The 21,606-nt window shown below is 34.4% G+C and overlaps 1 protein-coding gene and 1 long non-coding RNA gene across 2 annotated transcripts in view; one reads left to right on the top strand and one right to left on the bottom strand.

Moving 5' to 3' along the window:
- SATB1 (SATB homeobox 1) overlaps positions 1-21,606 on the bottom strand; it is a 1,007,816-nt gene that overhangs the window by 457,434 nt on the left and 528,776 nt on the right. The window lies entirely within an intron of this gene.
- Positions 15,214-21,606, top strand: part of LOC125997968 (uncharacterized) — a 153,378-nt gene continuing 146,985 nt past the window's right edge. Inside the window, exon 1 of the long non-coding RNA XR_007491864.1 lies at positions 15,214-15,257. This is a non-coding gene — a long non-coding RNA (uncharacterized LOC125997968). The remainder of the gene's footprint in view (positions 15,258-21,606) is intronic.

Below are 21,606 nucleotides of genomic sequence, written 5' to 3'. Positions count from 1 at the left end.
AAAACTTAACTATCAATAAATTTGTAAAAATTGTGGTCCTTGAGTTAAATCACATTTTAATGTAAAAAAAAAAACCATGCAGTGCTGGAAATTGAACTGGGGTTGATCACATGAAAGGCAAATGCCTTAACCCCTTTATTATCATCTCCTAAATATGATAAAGCTTAGAGCCACTCAAATAGAAGTAGCTTTGATTTGATTAGTTAATTCTTTTGTTTGTTTGTTTGTTTGTTTGGGCCACACTCATTTGATGCTCAGGGGTTACTCCAGGCTAAGCGCTCAGAAATTTCCCCTGGCTTGGGGGACCATATGGGACGCCGGGGGATCAAACCGCGGTCCTTCCTTGGCTAGCGCTTGCAAGGCAGACACCTTACCTCTAGCACCACCTTACCAGCCCCTGATTAGCTAATTCTTGATCAAGGCAACCTGATATTCAGCAGGACTCTATTAATGCACTCTACTAGCCTGTGATAAATTACAAAAAAAGTATATAACTGAGTGTTTATATTATGTCAGACATTATCATAATGGCTTTACATAAACTGATTAATTTGCCCTTCACAGCAAACTTTACTCTTAAGTAATCTTCCTATGGTCATTGGAACATAAATGTTAGTCACAATTTAAAAAGAGACAGTCACACTTAATTTTTTACTGTTTAGGTTCTTAATTTTTGCTGCTTTTCAAATAATGAAAACTCATGACAAGCAGGATTGTGCTAGATATTATTCTAGAGGCATTTGGGGGCTGCAGAAGAATTTTTAAAGAGGGTATGTTCAGACTGAATACCTGAAAATTTTCACAAATAGTAGCTTAGCAAAGCATCTCTGGACATCCTAGGCAATCATTTTTCTTAGTGTCTTCCTCCCTCACTGTGGTTATGATACTGGGCACTTGAATCAGAGGGCCTTGGGACAAATTCCTGATAATAATAATAGCAAGCATTTTAGTGACTGTCACTGAGGCTCCATGGTAAAGTTTATATGGTTTATGGTTTTTAATCTTCATAATGATCCTGAAGGAGTTACTAACTAGACTCTCCTTTTTCACATGAAAACACTAACCTCTCAGATTGGTTGAAAATTCTCTGAAGTTTATGCTGCTGGAATTCACAAACAAGGTTATTTAATTTGCAGAATTTGAGTTTATATTGTTGCGTAATTCATTGTAATCCAGATTTCAGATTTCTATATGTGCCAAGTGGTGAGATATTTTACATTTTATTTAAAATGCATTAACTTCTGTCTTCAGTTAAGTCTAAAAATGGGATCATAGCATTATCTCCGAATAGTCATATATGAGGAAGAATAATGCATAAAAATTATGTTATGTATTTTTGAAAGCTAAAATCTCAACTAACAAAAATATCCTTACATTTTTCTTTTTCAAAGAAAGGGTAACAGAAGATTGGAGGATGTGAGATAAATATTGGAGGTAGAATCTATGGGACTTAAAAAGAGCACAAAGAAAATAAAAGCAGCCATTCCCTTTTTTCAAATACACACCTGAATCTCCTGATATATTGTATCTTCCTGATATATAGCATGCCTTATTTGCTTAGATGTTCCATAATTTAAAATAATCGCTCAAATATTTATTGATAACCTTTATTAACAAAGCCTTATAATGCTTATTTTATTTATTTATTTATTTACTTACTTACTTTTTGGGCCACACCCTGTGACACTCAGGGGTTATTCCTGGCAATGTGCTCAGAAATCGTTCCTGGCTAGGGAACCATATGGGACACAGGGATTGAACCAAGGTCGATCCTGGATCGGCTGTGTGCAAGGCAAACGTCTTACTGCTCTACTATTGCTCCGGCCTATATAATGCTTATTTTAAAGCAAAAATCTTTCTTTGAGTGTACACCTAAATAAATTCTGAATTATTTTTGCATTAGAGACATAGTCTTTTATTTGTAAATGGAAAAGAATCTCTAAAAATGATGTATTAAGAGTGATTACCTTTCACTTTAGGTTGATGGGCAGTCTTCCTCACTCATTCCTAGTTTAAGAATTCATGTAAAATGATAATTTATGTTTCTGAATTTTTGATCTGATCTTCATGACAATTGTACACATATGTAGTAATAGTAGAAAAGTCTAGTAAAAATTAATGCTTAACCATTGTTTGCATAATGACATCCTCAACAATGTTGTTTGGAAAACAACTTTCATGTGTTTACACCATATTTTATCCAATGGCAAAGTTTGCATAATATTGCTTTCAATTCTAAGCTCAAAATATTTTTTTATTTTATCCTTTCATGGAAAAGGTATTACCTGACTGTACAAAATATTCTAAATTAGTGATAGATCATTAAAATTAAAACAATGAAATAAATCAGAATACTTTGAGAAAATAGTTGAAAACCATAAATGAGTATGCTACCATCATTCATATAAAAGAGATAATAGCTTCCAGTGTTGGTCTATATAATAAATCTATCAGAATTCAATTTTCTAAGGATCTCTCTGTTAAAAATGACCAAAACATGCTTAAGACAACTGAACTATGTTATTTTTTTTAATTTAATAAATATTCTACAAGTTTTCCCTAGGTAGTATGAGGATAAAGAGATGAACAAAACAAACATATCTATTCTCTCATATCTTTAAATTTTATAATAAAATAGATGAAAAATAACCAGAATAATTACAAATTATGAGAATCTCTTTGAAATATTTATGCATGAGAGGTAGAATAATAAAGTCCATATTCAGGACATGTGACTAGTGACAGAAAATTGAAATTAGTAATCCAGAGTAATTTTCAGATTTTTAGTTTGTAATTATTTGTTTCATTGTTGTCATTGACTAAGATGGAAAATTTTGGGTATCTTGGGACTGGTTTGGGGGATGGAAGATAAAGAAAAATTAAATTGAATAACATAAAGGGAAAGGAAAGCATCCAAGGCATCACTCATATTTATAATTTAGAAATTTAACATAATATATATATTGAAATGGGAAGTGTAGAGTATTGAGAGAGCATTTGATATTTTAAAAGCCAATTGCTTGTGCATAACAGCAGGAGAATCTCTGGTACTCAGATGACATATTCACTGTATATATTGGTTGGAATAATATTACATCGAAACACTCCTTTGATGCTTACATCTCCTTCTCTGTTCCTTACCCTTTAAGGGATTACACTATCTCTATTGTAATAGACATAGTTGCAGAGGATGAAAGATAACAATAAAACCAATTCTTCCATGATACTTAATGTACATCAGTAATTTTTAAGTAGTTAAAAAACAGGATTTATCGGTCAAGATTTCTAACACTAGCATGATCTGTTTTCAACTCTATTCATTTAATCTTATTTTTCTTTTTGTTTGGGTCACATCCAGCAGCACTCAGGGGGACCATATGGGATACTGGGATTTGAACCACTGTCCTGCATGCAACGCAAACATCCTACCTCCATGCTATCTCCCTGGCCCTTCATTTAATCTTTATTAAAAGATTCAGTTCAATTTCCCAAAATGTGGTGTCAAGAGAGTATTAGAAGAAAGATGTGAATTTTGGAAATTTTCCTTGTTCTCATCAGGCCTACTCACCATCTTGCCCTCTTACAATTAAAATGGGGTTCTTTACCCCATCACTTTATGACAATGTTGGATTACATGACTTCTATTTTCTTTACAGATCAAATTGTCTACAGTTGCAATCTCAGACTTTACTTTCTGTTTCTTCTTTATAGGAGCCACACCCAACAGTACTAGGAATGGTTCAGGAGCAACACTCTGTGATACTTTATCTTGCTCTGCTGGGCTGCTCATTCTGAACTGTTTAGAAGTCATGAAGACCATATCTAGCAAAGGTGACATTTGGTTCTGAGATCAAGCTCAGCGTCTCAAACTCATCAGCATACATGCTATTATGAATGCTATCATCTGTGATCTCCTCAACCACGGATCTTCACTTTAAATGAATAAATAATTATGCATAACTATGACAGAATAAAATCAGTGACAGATTAAAATGATTCAACTCAAGGACAGGAATTAATATACAACCATAAATGCATTTGCCTTGCATGCAGCTGATCCAAATTCAATTCCCAAAACCCCATTTTGTCCCCTGACACTACCTGGAGTTTTCCCTGAATGTAAAAGATAAGAATAAGTCCTGAGCCTGATGTGGACCTCCAAGCAAAATGTTCCAACCTTACTTTTCCTATATATTAAATTTGTTATTTAAACTTATAGAAGTTAATGTCATTCTTTGTCCTTTCAAAGAATTAAAATGTTAGTTTTGTTATAGATATAGTTATTATGCACATTTTAAAGATATATTCCATAAACTTTGAAGTAATAGTGCAAAAAATGGAATTATTTCTGTGAAAACAATGTTGTATGCCTAATTAGACATGAATGAGGTATATGGTAAAGCTTGGAAATATTTGATTATCTAGAAGGACTCCACATTTACATTGCTTTAAAAGTATCTTAAGCTCTTCTCTTATTGTTAAGAAGAAAAATATTAAAATTGAAGGCAGTGATGGATCATTAGTAGAGTCATTTTCCAGGAAAAGTTGCATATTCTATATTCAAGTTCGAGTACTGTTTAAAATCTGGTATTTGTGAATTGGAATAATGAAGGTATACATGTTTTATGTATAGTTTCCTCCTTTAACAGTTTTTTCACTTAACCAACTATTATTTAAAATATACTTAATATACTATAAAATTAATAAACTATTTTAAATAGGATATATCGTATGATGATATATAAAGTAGTAATATATAAGTGATTAAGGAATTAAATATCTTTATTTTAACTTAACTATATGATCTTAGTAATGAAGTGACATGTAGGGTATTTAAGACATATATTTATTTGCCTTCGGTTAGGGTAAAGAAATTTATTGTTAACATGATGCCAGGCTGTATGTAAATGATTATAACATAAGTTCAAAGTTGAGTCATCAGTGGTCTTTTGAAAATTATTTTCAATCCATTTCTGTGGTAATGGAAATAACTTGGACTTTAGTATCAAACAGAAATACATTTCATGATCCAATTTTATTTATTGGTCAGTATGTGATCTTGACCAATCATTTAACCTATTGGAGACTCAGTTTACTCATCTGTAAACAGGATTAAAGATTTCTTTTATGCAGAACTGTACAAAGAAGTGAGCACAATAATTTATATGCAAGTATTTGACATTGAAATAGTCTTCAGACACTCAATAACAAAGCCTTTTTCATTCTTATTTCTTCCAAATATAAGTTATCATTTGGGGTATTAAATGCAATCAGGTTACCACTCTTTTGCTCACTCTCTCTCTCTCGCTCTCTCTCTCTCTCTCTCTTTTGTTCTTATATCAGAACATCAGAAGTTTCATTTTACTCTCTCCACATAAACATTGCATTAAGGAAATGTGTTGGCCCTTTACTATATTGCAATGTTTAAAATTCATAACTCTTGGAATGACATAAAGCTTTCTTCTGACAACTGTTGCTTTTTTTCCCCACTAATATAATATTGCAGAGACTCTGCTTGTCAAGCAGTTTGGGGAAAATGTGGATAAGGCCTTTTGTTTGTTTGTTTGTTTGTTCTAAGTTTACTAGGATATTGTGGTAAACAAAGACAAAAATTCCTTTAGAGATTTAAACTCGGCCTATTTATCATTATGGAGTACTATTTCAGTCCTTTGACAAATAAGTTCCTTCAGATTCAAGCTCACATTCTTTATAATGAATCTTAAATTTCTTTAAGTGGAAAAACCATGTTTCTTAAAAGGCCTGTAGATAAAACTTTATGGGGCACACAATATCTGGGCCACAGAGGTAAATCTAGGCCAGTCTACTGTTTCGAGTAGTTGACAAATTCCACTGTTGCTTAGATTTTTTTTATCCCTTCCATGAAGTTTAAAATAAACAATTAACCTATTTTCAACACAGTGTTTGGTATTGATTTAATTTAGCATGTGTTATTCATCTGCATGCCTCACAACGGTTGCTTAATTGTCTAAATCTTCCCGTGTAGAGTTCTGCCTATGGAATTTCTTTCCACAGAACACTCTTAGCAGAGTGTGGCTTACTATTTCCATAACATCTGTCTTTTCTACTAAAGAGCAGATTAACAATTATGCTTCCTTTAAAGGTGTATAGTATGTGTGGGTGTGTGTGTATGCGTGTGTTTTTAGGCAAGCTTGGCAAGAGATTCACGTCTTGAATAATTTTTCTTTCTGGTGCAAGAGTTTGTGGTCCTCTCACAGGGTCAGAGATTTTGCTTGTATCCAAAATGTAGCAGGCAAGATTGCCCTTTTCGTTTGCTTTAGATGACACAGGATGCCACCGTCTTTCGTGAAGCATGACTGCGAAGGAGACAACATATGCCACCCTTCCTCCTGCTACCACACCCCATCTCTCTCTCTTTCACATACACGCACATATGAACACACACACTTACATGAACACACACACACACACACACACACACACACACAAAGCTCCTTTCAATTGTGTTAAGCAGTAAAGCAGAAGGATTTTTTAAATTAGTGTTTTGTTTTGGCAATGGTTGCTGATGTGTTCATGTAATACAGTTTTAATCAAATCCCCAAAGCTGAAGACCTTTCAGCGTATCTTAGGCTGCACTGTGCAAGGCTTATTCCTCTTGAAGTGGCCACGAGGGAGGTACAATTAGCTGTTCCCATGGAGAAGTTTGTTATAGTAATAAATAATAAGTAGCATAGGTAGCAATGGAATCAATTAAAGATATTTTTGACCATCTAATGGTTTATGGGAATGCTAAATAATTGACAACCACACATTTTGGGCTGTTTTCTATCTGCATATCTTTTTGTAACTAAACATTGACCATGCACAAAGGGCTGTGTCCAGGGGCCACTACTTTTTCTTTCTTAACGCCCTATTGGCAAGGAGACTGTATGAAAGACAGTCACCGCCTTCACATTACCAAGCTGATTTTGAGAGGGTTAAAACTCTGCTGTAAATATTTGCTGCAGGCGGAAATCTAACATATGAAGCAGGAGAACAAATTGTGTTATCAGTTTCAAAAACAATCTGTTTTGCCTTTCATTTATTTATTTTTTTTAACCAGTGTAAAACAGAACAATAGGAGTTGACTAGCTGAGAAGGCTTTGTGCTTTGTCTCTGGGCTCCAATAGCTTTAATGCTAAAATGGAAATTTGGCAAGTGGGACAATGGTAAAGTGCTCTAAATGCTTTTGGCACCTGGACAGGGTAAAAAAAAATTATCAGAATGGTCAGGCTACCTAGATTTAAGATTAGTGAATGTGTGTTCATAAGTCAGCTTTTTAAGTTAAAATAAACTCACAAGGAAATAAGGTGGGTGGGCTTATTGTGTGTACTTGGGGATGAATTGACTGCAATATATCATCTAATGCAGGCAGGTCAGTGATCCATGAGCTTAGCAAGATTTACATGAAAAATCACAATGATTCCTGCAAAGTTATTGGATAAGTGGCATATGGTCTCAATGCCAATCTGAGTAGCAATGGGAATTTAAGTAAAATATGGGCTAAATCTTATCTTTTGATTTTGAAAAGAAGTTCTGTAGTGTTCTATTTTGCAAATGTCATTAAAATCATAATAAAAACACTCACTTTGTATGGATTGTTTTACCTTAAAATAAAATGCTTCTACTCTTTACCAGGAGGGTGGGTCTTCCTGAAGTTAAAATGAGCAATATACTACCAAACTCCCCCCCCAAAAAAACAACCAGAAACTCTCTCTGTGGGTTGCTGGGGTGTGGAATTTGCAAGCACATGCTAATGACACCTCAGATAAAATATATTTAATATCAATCATCACATTTTACATTAGCAGGCATTCAAAACTACTTGTTCTGGTCAAATCCTACCCATTGCTTATTTTGTAAATAAAGTTTTATGGAAAAAAATAGCACTCCATCATTTACCTGTTGGCTGCAACTGCTTTCAAGGTATCAGAATTGAGTAGTTTCAAACAACATTTTTCATGTGATGTTTTTCACTGTGAAAAATGTTTTTTTTTTTTTTTTTGGCATTCAACAAGTAAACTTACCAGCCTTACAAAATACCATAATCTGATTATTTAAAATGTACCATCATTCTTACCGTATTTCACCAGGAAGAGCTATGTTGTCTCATTTCTCTCATTCTTACTTTTCATTACCTGAAGACTGTAAAGCAGAAAGAATCTGAAGATAGTAAAATGGACATGTAAGATAGTTAAATGATTTATGATTCTTTTCTGACCATAACTATTGAGCAAGAGCATCAGCAAATACTAAATAATAACATGCCCAACAGAGAGACATCTGTTGGAAGGAATTGGCCAACTGACCCAACTTAGTAACTGGGTCACTTGGAAGTAGAAGGATTACTTGAAAGTTTATCAGGAATGATGAGGAATGACCAAAAACGAATAGAGTGGGAAGTGACACTAGCAAAACTGCTAAAGAATAAAGAAAGAAATGTGCTCTGAATTTTGAGGAGTGAAAGAATGGATTGGAACAAAGCAAAAGGCTCTAAAGGATTTACTACAATGTGGGAGGGGTAGCTGGACTTATTTTTCATTGGTGGTTCTTCTTGATGGTCTTCCTGTAGAGCCTGCCCTACCTCTGCATTTCTACAGTAATTGTAATCTACACAAATACCAGGACTTTTCTCCTTTTACTCTTTGATTCCTTTTCCACTTTTGGTTCCTTTCTCCTCGGTCACATGCAGGATACGTTTTAAAGAGAGTGTTTAAAATAATGTGTATGTGATATAGAAAGGGGCACCTTTCCTGGCTAAGAGCCAAGAAATCACTGAACTTTCATCACAGTCTGAACACATTTATATTACCAGTATTTTATTTGAACATGTGGACCCAGTGTATATAAGCAGATATATTCTTTAATCGTCTCAGTTGTCAATTTCTACATTTTTACAAAGAATTAACAGAACTTGGCATTTTCTTCCACTGGTAAGAGAAGTAATGTTAAATTGCAACTAGTTTTATTATTAAAGATTTATTTGTAATAGAGGGGACATTAAATAAAAATAAAGAATTGAATAGTTTAATCCTTACACTCTCTAGATGCAAAAGGCTAAAGTTACCTCATTTCATTATCTAGATACTCTACTTCTTACACTACTGCAAGTCTCCATCTTCTTTCACATCAACTTGATAGTTCTATCCCTTTTTGCTCAGATGTCTCCATCTTTATTCTTAGGACCAAATCAGTAATTCCTGAGTGGCTTTGTTTTGTTTCGTTTTGGAATATGCAGGGATGGTCAGGGATTACTCCCAGCTTTGTGCTCAGGGATCACTCCTGGAAAATCTCAGAAGCCCTAATGCCAGGGACCAAACCTGTGTAGGTCACATGTATTGCAAGCTCCTTAGCTTCTTCACTATCTTCCCAGTCCCTAGAGGCTCATTTGATTTTCCTCACAGACTCTTTTGTTTCATATCATAACCACATGTTGGCAGTGAGGTTGAGTCATACCCAGTAGTTGTCAGACTTTACTCCCAACTCTGTGCTTAGGAGTCATTTCTGACAGTACTCAGGATACCATATGCATTGCAAGAGATCAAACCAGGATTGGCCACATGTAAAGTAGTTACCTGTAAAGTAGTTACCTTTATGCACTGTCTCCAGCTCCACCATATGTAGTATTCCTAGTGTGATTGTTAATTTTAACTATGAGGATTTATTCACTGCTAGCTTCACTGTGGGAACTGAACTAACAGATTATAGTTTTACTTAACAACCGAGAACTCTCGAAATAGCATGAATTTGAGGTCTTTGGGGCAGGCAGTCTTTATTACAAATAAATTTACAAATAAGAACTACAAATATGTTTTGTGGACTCTTTAGGAGCAACATTCAATGATAGAGCCACTCAAACTTGAATTTAAATGTGGTATATGTTTAACCATCTCAAAATGTCTATATTATTGGAGCTCCACTATTTGCAGTAACTCAGAGCAGATCCACAGAAGGTAAATGCCAAGGTCATATAGTTGTCAAGAACCAGAAAAATCAACATTTGAATACAAGCCTAACAATTTATAGAATTTAGGTTTCTTATTGCTCTATACAAGATCTACTAAAAGACTCAGGATGAGTGTCAGAAAAAATATTATTTCTGTTGTTTTCCTCTCACCTTATGTCTCTCTACTTCTTTTCCTTTTAATTCCCTTTCTCATTTTTCATTGGCAAAGCCTAAGAGCTGTCAAAGTACTAGAAAACCCAGAATTTGTTGACTTTTGTTTTATTTGCTGGAAATAATATTTCTACTTCTCGTTCTACTTCCTACCAGTCAAGACTGTGCAGTTTCACCTAAAATGCTTGCAAACTTGTAATTAGGTTTTGTGTAAACATTTAAGGGTTTTATTTGCCTTTTAGAAAAGGGTGTTAAGTGAGATTTGGGTGGGGATTTTGGCACATCTAATCTTTATTTTTTTTCCAAATGACTTATTAAAAAGCAACAACCCACATACTTTTTATATAACCCAAGTAGAAATTTAACTCTCCAAAGTCATCATCCCTAGCCAATGTTCTATAAAATTAGTAGAAGATTAGATAAAATTATTAATCAAGGAAATCAAAATGAGAGAAGTAAAATAGGTGTTTGCTCAAAGTTGTTTTGTCTTTGTTGTTTTCTCAAGAACTCAGAGACATGCATACTAAGAAACTCTTTTGAGGTCTTCATGAACCCACATTTAATCTTTAAAAATAAAGTCTGAAAAGAAACATACTAAGTTTCTACATAAATTTTGGGCTGAAATTATCTTTAAATGTAAAATCAAACTTTTGAGAACCTATACTTCCTAGTATTTTACATCTACTATTCTCAATAGAGAAAATAATCATTTGAACAGATGTAAACATTTTTTTTCTTCTTTTCTTTCAAGCCACAAAGTATAGTGCTTGGTAGCTACTTTTATCTGGTATTTGGGATCACTCCTGATGGTACTTAGGAGATTTCATGTATTACAACAGTTGAAACTGAAACTGCTACATGCAAACTACGTGTCCCATACATTTGAGTCTTTTCCCAGGGTTCTAAGCATGAATGTTTGTTCTTTGGGCTGCTGAGTTTTCCTTAATATTTCAGTCTCCTTTATGTCAGTAAGTTGATAAAGTCAGAATAAACATATTATTTTGAACAGTTATTTACTCAACTAAAATACATGTAGTCTTGGTTTGCCTCCTGCTTGTTTCCATCTCTTGATCCAATGTTTTCTAAAGCCTGTGATTGCCTCAAGTTTATCTTTTATGGACGTCTTCTCAACATGAATGAAGGGGTTTTAAAATAATTTCTATGTTTTTTTTTCACTATTTCCCCTTTAACATAAATCCATTCTCTCTTATTTTTTAGCACCATGTATAAGTATTATTTTTCTCTGTGCAACTTACTTGAATGCCTAACTTAGGATAAAATCAGTTGCTCCTTTAATAGGTACATCAGTGCCCTATTCATCTTTGTGCATGTTATATTTATAACATTGTCCATCAATTAGTTGTTAAATATCTATTTCAAGGATGAGTATCATTATCTTATTTTATTTCTAGGACTTATCTGAGGAGCTGGCATATGTCACCTTCTTAGAGTGTTCTAATACAACTATATATTGAAATAAACTAATGGAACTGATATACAAGAAAAACAATTAGGTTTTTAGGAAATCAACAAACTGTATACACCTTTAGTAGTAAGGAATTTAAAAATTTTAATATAATTTACCATTGTGTCTATTACAGATGCTTTTGATAGTACATATTAAAATTGACAGCTCGACAGATTTTTGGAGATAGTAATTAAGAGTAAAGTTTAATTTTATTTTTTATTTATTTAAAGAACTATGATTTACAAAGTTTCATTTGTTTGTATGTCTGATTGTTGGCCACACCCAGCAGTACTCAGGGGTTACTCCTGGCTCTGCTTTCAGAAACTGCTCCTGGCAGGCACATATGGAATGGCAGGGATCGAACCCAGATTTGTTCTGAGTCAGCCGCATTCAAGGAAAATGACCTACCTGCTGTGCTATTGTTCCATCCCCTACAAAGTTATTGACAGTCGAGTTTTAGGCATATAATACTTTTGCACCAATCCCACCACCAGTCAATTATCATCACACTCGTAACATTGTCATTTCCTACTTTCTAACCCCTCTCCTCCATCCTCTTACTGTCACCCTGCCAGCTACATTATAAAATTCGATCACTGCAGCTTAAATCTCATGTTTTCAGTGTTGTTGAATCTGTGTTTTGGATGTATAGATATACCACTCTCCCACATCACCAATAATCAACCCTGTTCCCCCAATACTTCCCTTTCTCATCTTCTTTCTTCTTGCCTTGATTTCTTTAATTCTCTATCCTTCTTCTATCTAAACTCTGAGGTCAAGGATGATCTAGGCATCCCCTGAGTAAAGTGCAATTTTGAAATGGCTGTATTTCAATCAGTTCCATCAATGTTTTTGAGCCAGAGCTCAAATTCACATATAAAATATTGATATAATCTAATACCTATAAAACCAACAAACATTAAGTTCTTTCTTCTAATGAGTCACTTGAATGCAAAATCCACTGTAATTCAAGAAACCAAAACATAAGACTTTTGTCAGACTGAACCAACTTGTCCTACCTGTTATAGACAAAGAAAGTTTTTATGAGGTTTCAAGATACAGAGAGGTATATCATAGGTTACAAGGAACATGCTGTGTCTCCCCCTGCTGGTTGGTAGAATCATAAAGAGAATTACCCCCCAGGAGTCTAAAAGGCCAAGACTTGACCTTTTTTTTTTTTTTTTTAATCATCTGGTCAAATGGCCTCAGTGAACTTTTAGAAAGGAATTTAAAGAGTTCACATCAGGATATTTTATCGTATCTTGAGCTTTCTAACTCTGGCTAATTAACACTCTGCCTTTCTTAACAATTCTAACTTCACATCCCATTGAAAGAAACCATTAAGAAACCCACTTCTTGCATATTTTAATTCCAGACTATAACTACATTTTGATTAGATTAAATTGTTTTGAAAAGGTTGTATTTGAAAATAATCTCAAGTGTTACCACAATGGGATACCATTTTCTCTAGTTTTCAAAGAATTGTTTTGGTCCATTATTGACTTTGGAAATATATGTAAAAATATAAGTTTATAAAGAGTACATTTGATAAAATACATCCACAGAAAATAGAAAAAAACTTAAATTTTTTTTATTATTCTCTAATCTTCATTTGGTGGTTATATGCCTAATGGACTTAAATTCCAAAAGAATTTGAATAGATCTTCTTAGAATGAACTTTTATAAGCATGATAGGACAAGCCAAGCTCCCTCAAAGACAATAAATAGTTGTGTGATAAATGATTAATAAAACAGAAAACACTATTATTCAATGATGACAGCTAAAAAAAAATCAAATAATGCCACAATTGTTTGTAAAGTTAAGACCATACAGCAAAAAGTGAGAGGGAAGAAACAAGTAGGTGTGTGAATTCTTATAACTATGATTAATATTAAACATAACAATATAATACCCAAAAGTTGATGCAATAGAGTGCAAATTAAGGTAACACCAGAAAAAGAAGAGACAGAAGAGTCCTTGATAAAGAAAATAGATCTTGAAAAGCAAAAAAAAAAAAAAAACAAAAAACAACACACAATAATATATGTTTAAAAGTTTTTGTTGATTTAGTTGTATAGCATAGGACAATAATTGATGCAAATTGCTACATTGTGCACATATTTGGCTTACTTTGTTAGATAGGAACAATGTACTTTGTATTGGAGATCTTGATTTAAAATGATATAATTAAAATAGTCTCACAAATATTTACTGAACACTGTATTAATCAGGATATTTTAATTCCTTAAACAGTTCTAAAATATCAGTGCAAGGATCAGGATGGATTTCTTGATGTGTCACAGTCAAATACCTAGTGATTATTCTGAAATTCGTGCCTCTTCTACATTAACGTGCTACCCTCTATATGGAGTGGCATCCATGTATGTTGTGCAAAATGGGAAGAGTATTAATCATAAAAAATTATGAACCATCCTGGAAATGGCTCATCAATTTATTTTTATAATTTTATTAAAGCTCCATGCATTACAAAGTTATTCACAGCTGAGTTTTAGACATACAATCTTCCAGCACCTATTTCACCAGTGCCAACTTCCCCCCCACAAAAGTTATTAAGTTCTCTTTCATTTCTGCCTCCAACTCCCAATCTGCCATCTTGACAGGCACCTTTTTAAGTTCTGCTGTTAAAGTTTGGGATTTATGATTTCAGAACCACATTGACTCTGTGGATTGGATATTTAGTTCTAGTGTTTAACACGCTGTTGTATCTGATTCCCCTTGATCCCTCCCAGTTTCCTGCTGTCTCTTCTTCCCCTCCCTCAAATCCACTTTTTCCTTCTTTTCCCTATACTCTGGGTCAAGGGTGATCTAGAAATCTTCTTTCATTCAATTTATTTTACTTAATCCAATTATTCTAAATATTACTCATATAAGTGATAACACCCTGTGTTTAACCTTTATTTTGATTTATTTCATTTAACATAAGATCATCTAGTTCCATTATATTGCAGCAAGTCGCATGATTTCATAATTCCTATACCTGTGTGATATTCCATTTTGTTTATATGTATGTATATGTACATATACATATATATGTATATATATCATATCTTTATGCTTTCTTTCAACTGTTATTGGACATCTCTATTGATCTCAAATTTTAGCTATTGAATTGAGTGCTTGAATACATGGTATGCATATGACTTTTAGAATAAATGATTTTTTGCCCTCAGGATAGATACTCAAAAGTGGAATTTCTATATCATATGGCAGTTAAACTCTTGAGTTTACTGAGAACCATTCATACTGTTTTCCATGAGGAATAGACTTGACAGCATTCCTCCTAGCAGTGCATGAAAGTTCCTTTTTCACCACATCTTCACCAGCAAAAATTGTTTCTAGTATTTTTGATATGTGCTCTTTTCACTAGTGTAATATGATAACTCACTGTTGCCTTGATGTAGATTCACTTAGTATTAAGTGATGATGAGCATTTTTAATGTGCCTGTTGGCCATCAGGTTGGTTTTCCTCAGAGATATATCTCGTCATTTCCACTCCCCGTTTTTTGGGTGGGGATTTTACACAATTTTTGTTGTTGATCTTTGTGATAACTTTACATATGCTGGTATCAAACCTTTATTTGCGGGGCCGGAGAGATAGCATGAAGGTAAGGCGTTTGCCTTTCATGCAGAAGGTCATCGATTCGAATTCTGGCATCCCATATGGTCCCCTGTGCCTGCCAGGAGCAATTTCTGAGCCTAGAGCCAGGAATAACCCCTGAGCACTGCCGGGTGTGACCCAAAAGCCACACACACACACACACACACACACACACACACACACACACACACACAAACAAACAAAAACAAAAACAAAAAAAACCTTTATTTGCTAGGTGCAAATATTTTCTCCCACTCATCTATAGTTTAATTTTAGTTTGTGTTTATTTTGCCATACAGAAAGTTTTTATATTGTCGTAGTCTCATTTGCTTAGTTTTGATTCTGTTGCCCCTGCCAATGGCCTTGTATAGTTTAAGGAAAAGTCTTATTTCTGCCTGCATTCCATTGGCCACAAACCAGTCACCTAATGATAATCTAAAAGCATATATAATATCTTCCTATTTTGTGAAGTAAAATTATATGAAGATTGATTACTATAATAATATGTGCTTTAGAATCGAGCAAATCAAATATTGGTGGCACTAGAGAAACAATATGTTTTCATTGGGACAGAGAGAGAGTGCATACAATGCTTGTTCCTTACACAGTTGACCTGGATTTGATCCCCAGGACTATCTACAATAACCTAAGAATAGTCAGGAGTAATCCCTGAGTAAAGGTCCTGTAGCACTGATAGTTACCTCCCCTCAAAAACGAGAAATCTTGGGGCCAGAGTGGTGGTGCTAGTGGTGAGGCATCTGCCTTGCCCATGCTAGCCTAGGATGGACTGTGGTTCAATCCACTGGCATTTCATATGGTCCCCCAAGCCAGGAGCAATTTCTGAGTTCATAGCCAGGAGTAACCCCTGAGCTTCACCTGGTGTGGCCCAAAAACAAAGAGAGAGAGAGAGAGAGAGAGAGAGAGAGAGAGAGAGAGAGAAAGAGAGAGAGAAATATTTCTTTTAAATAGAATGTAATAGATAAGAGCATGCTTTGTATATTATACACAGGAAGTTAAATATCCATGTAATGGTGGTAGAAAATGACAAGATTCATTTATATTTTAAAATGGTAATCAATTAACTTTTGAGTGCAAGTGTCTTTTCTAAAGAGTTTTTTACCCTATGGGATACATGCCAGAAAGTGGACTTTCTGAATCATTATGGATGCTCAACTTCCAGTGTTTTGAGCATATCCATATCTACAATCTAAGAAAAATCTAAGAAAATACCTATAGGAGGTTAAGGAGTTAGCAAGTATTTGGGGAAACATTTCAGGTAGAGAATATTACCTGTTTAAGAGCCCTGTGCCACAGCTGGCATGTTAGAAGCACAGCAAGAAGCCAATGGGGCAGAGCTAGGGTGAGTTGGTAATGGTGACCAGGAGATGAAGTTAGTGAATTAGTAAATATGACAGACTTTATGGTGTTTGCAGGCCATTATGAGACTATCAGTTTGTTCTCTAAAACTGAAAATGAGTGTTTTGAGAAGATTGTCATATAAGAGTTACTTTTTAGTGGTATCACATTGGTGCCTAAATAGCAGAAAAGGAAAGAAAAATGAATTTAAGCGATATACTTGAAAAACACTGTAGTAATTAATGCAAGACTGCTATTAGTTGAAATAATAAGTAAAATAGTCAAGATTTGCTAATTAAGAGAAATAAGAGGAATCAAACATGATGCTAAGATTTTATACCTTTGCAAACAGACTAAAGTAGAGGTAAAAATTTAAAGGAAAGTGATGATGAAATAAGAAGCAACATTTTCACTGTTAAATTTGAGAAGTTATGAGCTTTTTCATGGAAATGCTAAAATATATTATGGATATATTGAGTCTTTACTTCAGTAGAGAATTCTATTTGGAGATAAAAATAGATTGGTTGATATTGATCAAAGACCCTACTAGGAGGAGAACCCCAAACTCCTAAGACTGAAGGTTGAGGTATTCCAGCATTCCAAGCTTGGCTACATGAGAAAGACTCACCAGTAGTGATTAGTGAAACAGAAAAAAACAAAACCATTTATGACTTTGACAAGAGTTTTGATTCCATCAAGAGGTGAGAATTAACCTGAGCTAAATGGGTTTCAATATACAGCTAGGAAAAGACTTGTGGATTGTAAGTAAAAATCTGTATTTACTATGAAGAGAAGAGATACAGGGTACTAGAAGTAGTGAATATATACATTTGTTGCTTTATGTCTGTATATACAGATAGATATTTAGAATATTTGGAGGAGAGAGAAAAATGTGATTTTTTTTGAGTAGACAAAAGCAGATAAGATCGACAGCACAGAGACAGGAATAGTTTTGTCTAGAAAAAAGAATGTTTAATAACAGGGAAGAAGTCAAGTTACATGACACAGATGTAGGTAGTTGGCAGGAATGGGTATCAGAATTTGTAGAACTTCCTATCTGCTTGTTTCTATTCCCTCAATATAATGAGAGTTATAACAAAGGAAGAACTTTAAGGTCTTTGAGGAGAGGTGAAAAGGAACAAAATGGTCACCTAGGAAATCAGGATAGTGCATGTATGAGACAAATATAGTATGATTGTCCAGCCACATTAAGAGCTCTCTGGTGGAAAGTGAACAGGAATTTAAAGTGAAGCGAGTCAGCAGTCCTGTGGTTATTTCCAGCTTCATTTAGTTACACAGGAGCAGGTGAGGATAAGAGGAGAGTTGGAATTGACCAGAGTTGCATTTTTAAAGTGAGCCGGCCAAAGTGGAAGAGAGAGCAAAGCAGTGGTTCTAATGATTGGGTACAGAATTTTATCTGGTTAAGAAGTGGAAGAAAGATGTAGTTAAGAAGTGGTTTCAAAGGCAGGATCAAAGGACTGTAGATGTATATGGCAAATATTAGAGGGTATAAGCTAAAAAGATTGAAGGCAAAGAACAAAGAAGAGTGACTTAAGAAGAGGTTATAAAATGTTGATAACATTTTAAGTCAAGTATAGCTGTGAGATGGGATGACTGATATAGCATGGAGACAAGTTCAAAGAAAAAATCAGTTTTGGAATTTTTATCTCTGGATTTTGAAATTACTAATAATCGTGATAGGAGATAGATTTGCAGTGAGCAGCACCGTTCTAGAAAGTAAATTTCCATGAATTCATTTAATAATTTTTTTTTTTTGGAAGAAAGAGGTTTGGCCACGCCAGCTGTGATCATGGCTTATGCCTGGCTCCCTAGCTCAGGGATCACTCCTGGTTGACCATGAGAGGTGTCAAGGATTGAACCTGGGTTGACCACATGCAAAGGGAAAGCCTTTCCTTTTATACTATCATTCCAATCCTTCAAAGAATTCTTTAAAACTAGTTTTGTTCTAGCAGCCCCGGGGGGGGGGGTGAGGGTGGAGGCTATGGGAGGCAGGACAGGAACAGGGGTGCAGGGAGGACAATTCGGTGGTGGGAATTCCCCTGACTCAATGTTAATATGTACCTAAAATATTACTGAGAGCGATATGTAAGCCACTATGATTAAAATTAAAAAAAGAAACACAACTAGTTTTGTTCTAAGCTTCCCTGAAACTATAGAATTGGCTCTATTTAATTCCTTTTGCATAACTCAAAATAAATAAAACCATAATTCATTTTTTTTTTGGTTTTTGGGCCACACCCGGCGTTGCTCAGGAGTTATTCCTGGCTGTCTGCTCAGAAATAGCTCCTGGCAGGCACGGGGGACCATATGTCCTGGATCGGCTGCTTGCAAGGCAAACACCACTGTGCTATCTCTCCAGGCCCAAAAACCATAATTCTTGACACTGTAAAAAGCTGATTTTCTATGAAAAGGCCACTGAGACATTTTATTGAGAATGAAGCACACAGAAAAAAAAAATCCACGAAACTACGCCTGCCCAGTGGGGCCCGACTGGGAAAAATTGTGAGTGCTACCTGTGTGTGTTTGTCTGCTATCCTGTTGTGTGAACCTCTTGAGAGTGGGCCGAAAAGAGGCTCCAGAAAACTCGCTCTCCCAGAGAATGAAGCACATATATAACATGCAATACTGAGTGAATAAAGTCAATTCTGAAGTTTGGTTATATTTATATCAAGCAAAATTAGTACTATTAAAGGCCTAGATAGTTGTTATATTTGAGGATAGGACATCACTTATTTCTCAGGGAATGCTACTATTCCTTGATCTGGTTTTGCTTTATTGCCAGTGAAAATTCACAAGAGTTGTACATTTGTGAGAAGTGCACTTTCTTAGAATAGCATATATTTAATATTTATGTAGTATATTTGGTTATATTATGTTGCTATAAAATATATAGTGCATATATATGTTATGTTTATATAATTTGTTTAAATTTTGAATTATAATAATTCATATAATATATGAATACAGATGCACCCCAATAAAAATTAATATTATTTACCCTGGGATTCAAGAGATACTCTAATATGTTCTTTTGGTATCTGGCTCATAGTAGGCAAGAATCTATATTTCCACTTAAAATTGCAATCATCAGTAGCATTTTATTTTCTAATGCTCTCTGAGTAAAAAGAAGTGTTTCAAGCTTGGTGGCTTAAACAAACTCTCACTAATTTACTTCTAGTGGTGGCATTGATTTCATCTGTGATACTTTTTTTCCTGTAATTGATCTCACTGTCAAAATCCAACCTGAGAACAATGGAATGGGTAAGTGAAAATTTTATTTATTAAAAGGGCAGCATCTCAGAAATGAAATTACAATTTAGTTGGGATAAATTGTCGTATAACTTCATTTTTTTACATTAAAGCTATAATTGAGGGGCATTATATGCTGTTTATCACCGCAATGAAAATGGAGTCAGAATGAACTTCTCGAGGCTGTTAAACTGCTTCTTATTAGCATTGAAACTATACTCAGAGCCCATTATCTTGGGCTATATTTTTTTGGAATAAGGGAATTTCTATCAAAGTGTACTTAATCTGAAAAAAATTGGATTATAATTGGAATCCTTTTGAAAGGGGGGTTGAAATAATTTGGTATTGTTGTAAGATATACACATATTATTGGGATCTTAAAGAAATATAACAGTGGCATTATAAAGGCATATGGTCATCATCCCTTGATATAAAATAATAATACTCTGTTTTGTTCTTAATCAATTTGTGTAGCAAATGAGAAAAATATTTACTTAATTAGGGAATCCAGGTTTTTCAAAGATCAGTGTAGTGTTTTGTTTTGTTTTGTTTTTTATAATAATCATTTTTATTTTGACAAAAGTGGATTACATATCTTTCACAGTAATATTTTAGGTACATATTAATATTGAATCAGGGGAATTCCCTTCACCAAATTTGTCCTTCCACACACACACAACCCACCCATTTCCAGCATGCATCCCATACCCCCCTCCCTTTCCCCACTCACAGGGCTGCAAGTATAAGTGGTCCCCTTTGTGTCTAGCTTGTTGTAGATTGGTATCGCTTCTTTTGTCATTGGCTTTGGGTTTAGTGTTTAAGTCCAATCATTTTTGTTACTATTTAGTGATCATAAAACTGTTTGGTCTTGGTACCTCCATTATTTCCCCCTCAATTTGAGAGGTGGAAAGTTATGTGGTTCTGTTTGAAGAAAAGAAAAGCAATAAAATGGGGTAAAAATAAAATAAACTGAAAATGGGCGGAATCCTTAGAGGCTCTCAACATCAGTTTGAGAGAAGAAAGGGAACAAGGAAGAGAAACACCACAACAATACAAAAGAAAATATCAAACAAAAAATCCAATGAGCACTACAGCAATAAAGACAAGCACCACATAATAACCATGGCCCTGAAATAAAAACAAAACAGAGCACCACCCAAAAAGTAAATGGAAACAACAACAATATCATAACCAAAAATAAAGTAAATAAATAAATAAATAAGTAAAGATTATTTTTAAGTTATGTTATCCAGCAATGTCCTTGACAGAGAAGTATTAGAACCAATAGTAAGAATTTTTGTCTTTGAAATATGGTGTATGTTTTATACATAGCAGTTACATTAAATCAAATTGTCAGTGAGAAGCAGACATTTTTTGAAATGTCCTTGAAATAGGTTATTTTTAAAATTAGAATTTAACAAATATGGATTGGTTTATTTTTATTTTTATTATTCTTATTAGTGCACCATGATTTATAAAGTTGCTCATATTATAGTTTCAGCCATTCAATATTCCAACTCTAATTTCATCACTAGTGTGAACTTACTTACACCACTTTCCCCAGGTGATTTTATCCCCCATCCTGCCTCCTTAACAGCAATATTTTAAAATTTGATTGTTGCAGGTTGAGACCCATGTTTATGGTGCTGTCAGCTCTGTGGTTTAGATAGTGGCATATAGCACATCTCTACACTGCCAATGTGGCCCCACAACCCCAGACCCCTATTCCTGTTATCTCCTATCCACCTCTTTTTAAT

This window comes from Suncus etruscus, chromosome 20 (assembly GCF_024139225.1).
Source record: "Suncus etruscus isolate mSunEtr1 chromosome 20, mSunEtr1.pri.cur, whole genome shotgun sequence".
Lineage (NCBI taxonomy): Eukaryota > Metazoa > Chordata > Mammalia > Eulipotyphla > Soricidae > Suncus > Suncus etruscus.
The sequence above is the reverse complement of the archived record's forward strand: the minus strand, read 5'-3'. Positions and strand labels throughout refer to the sequence as shown.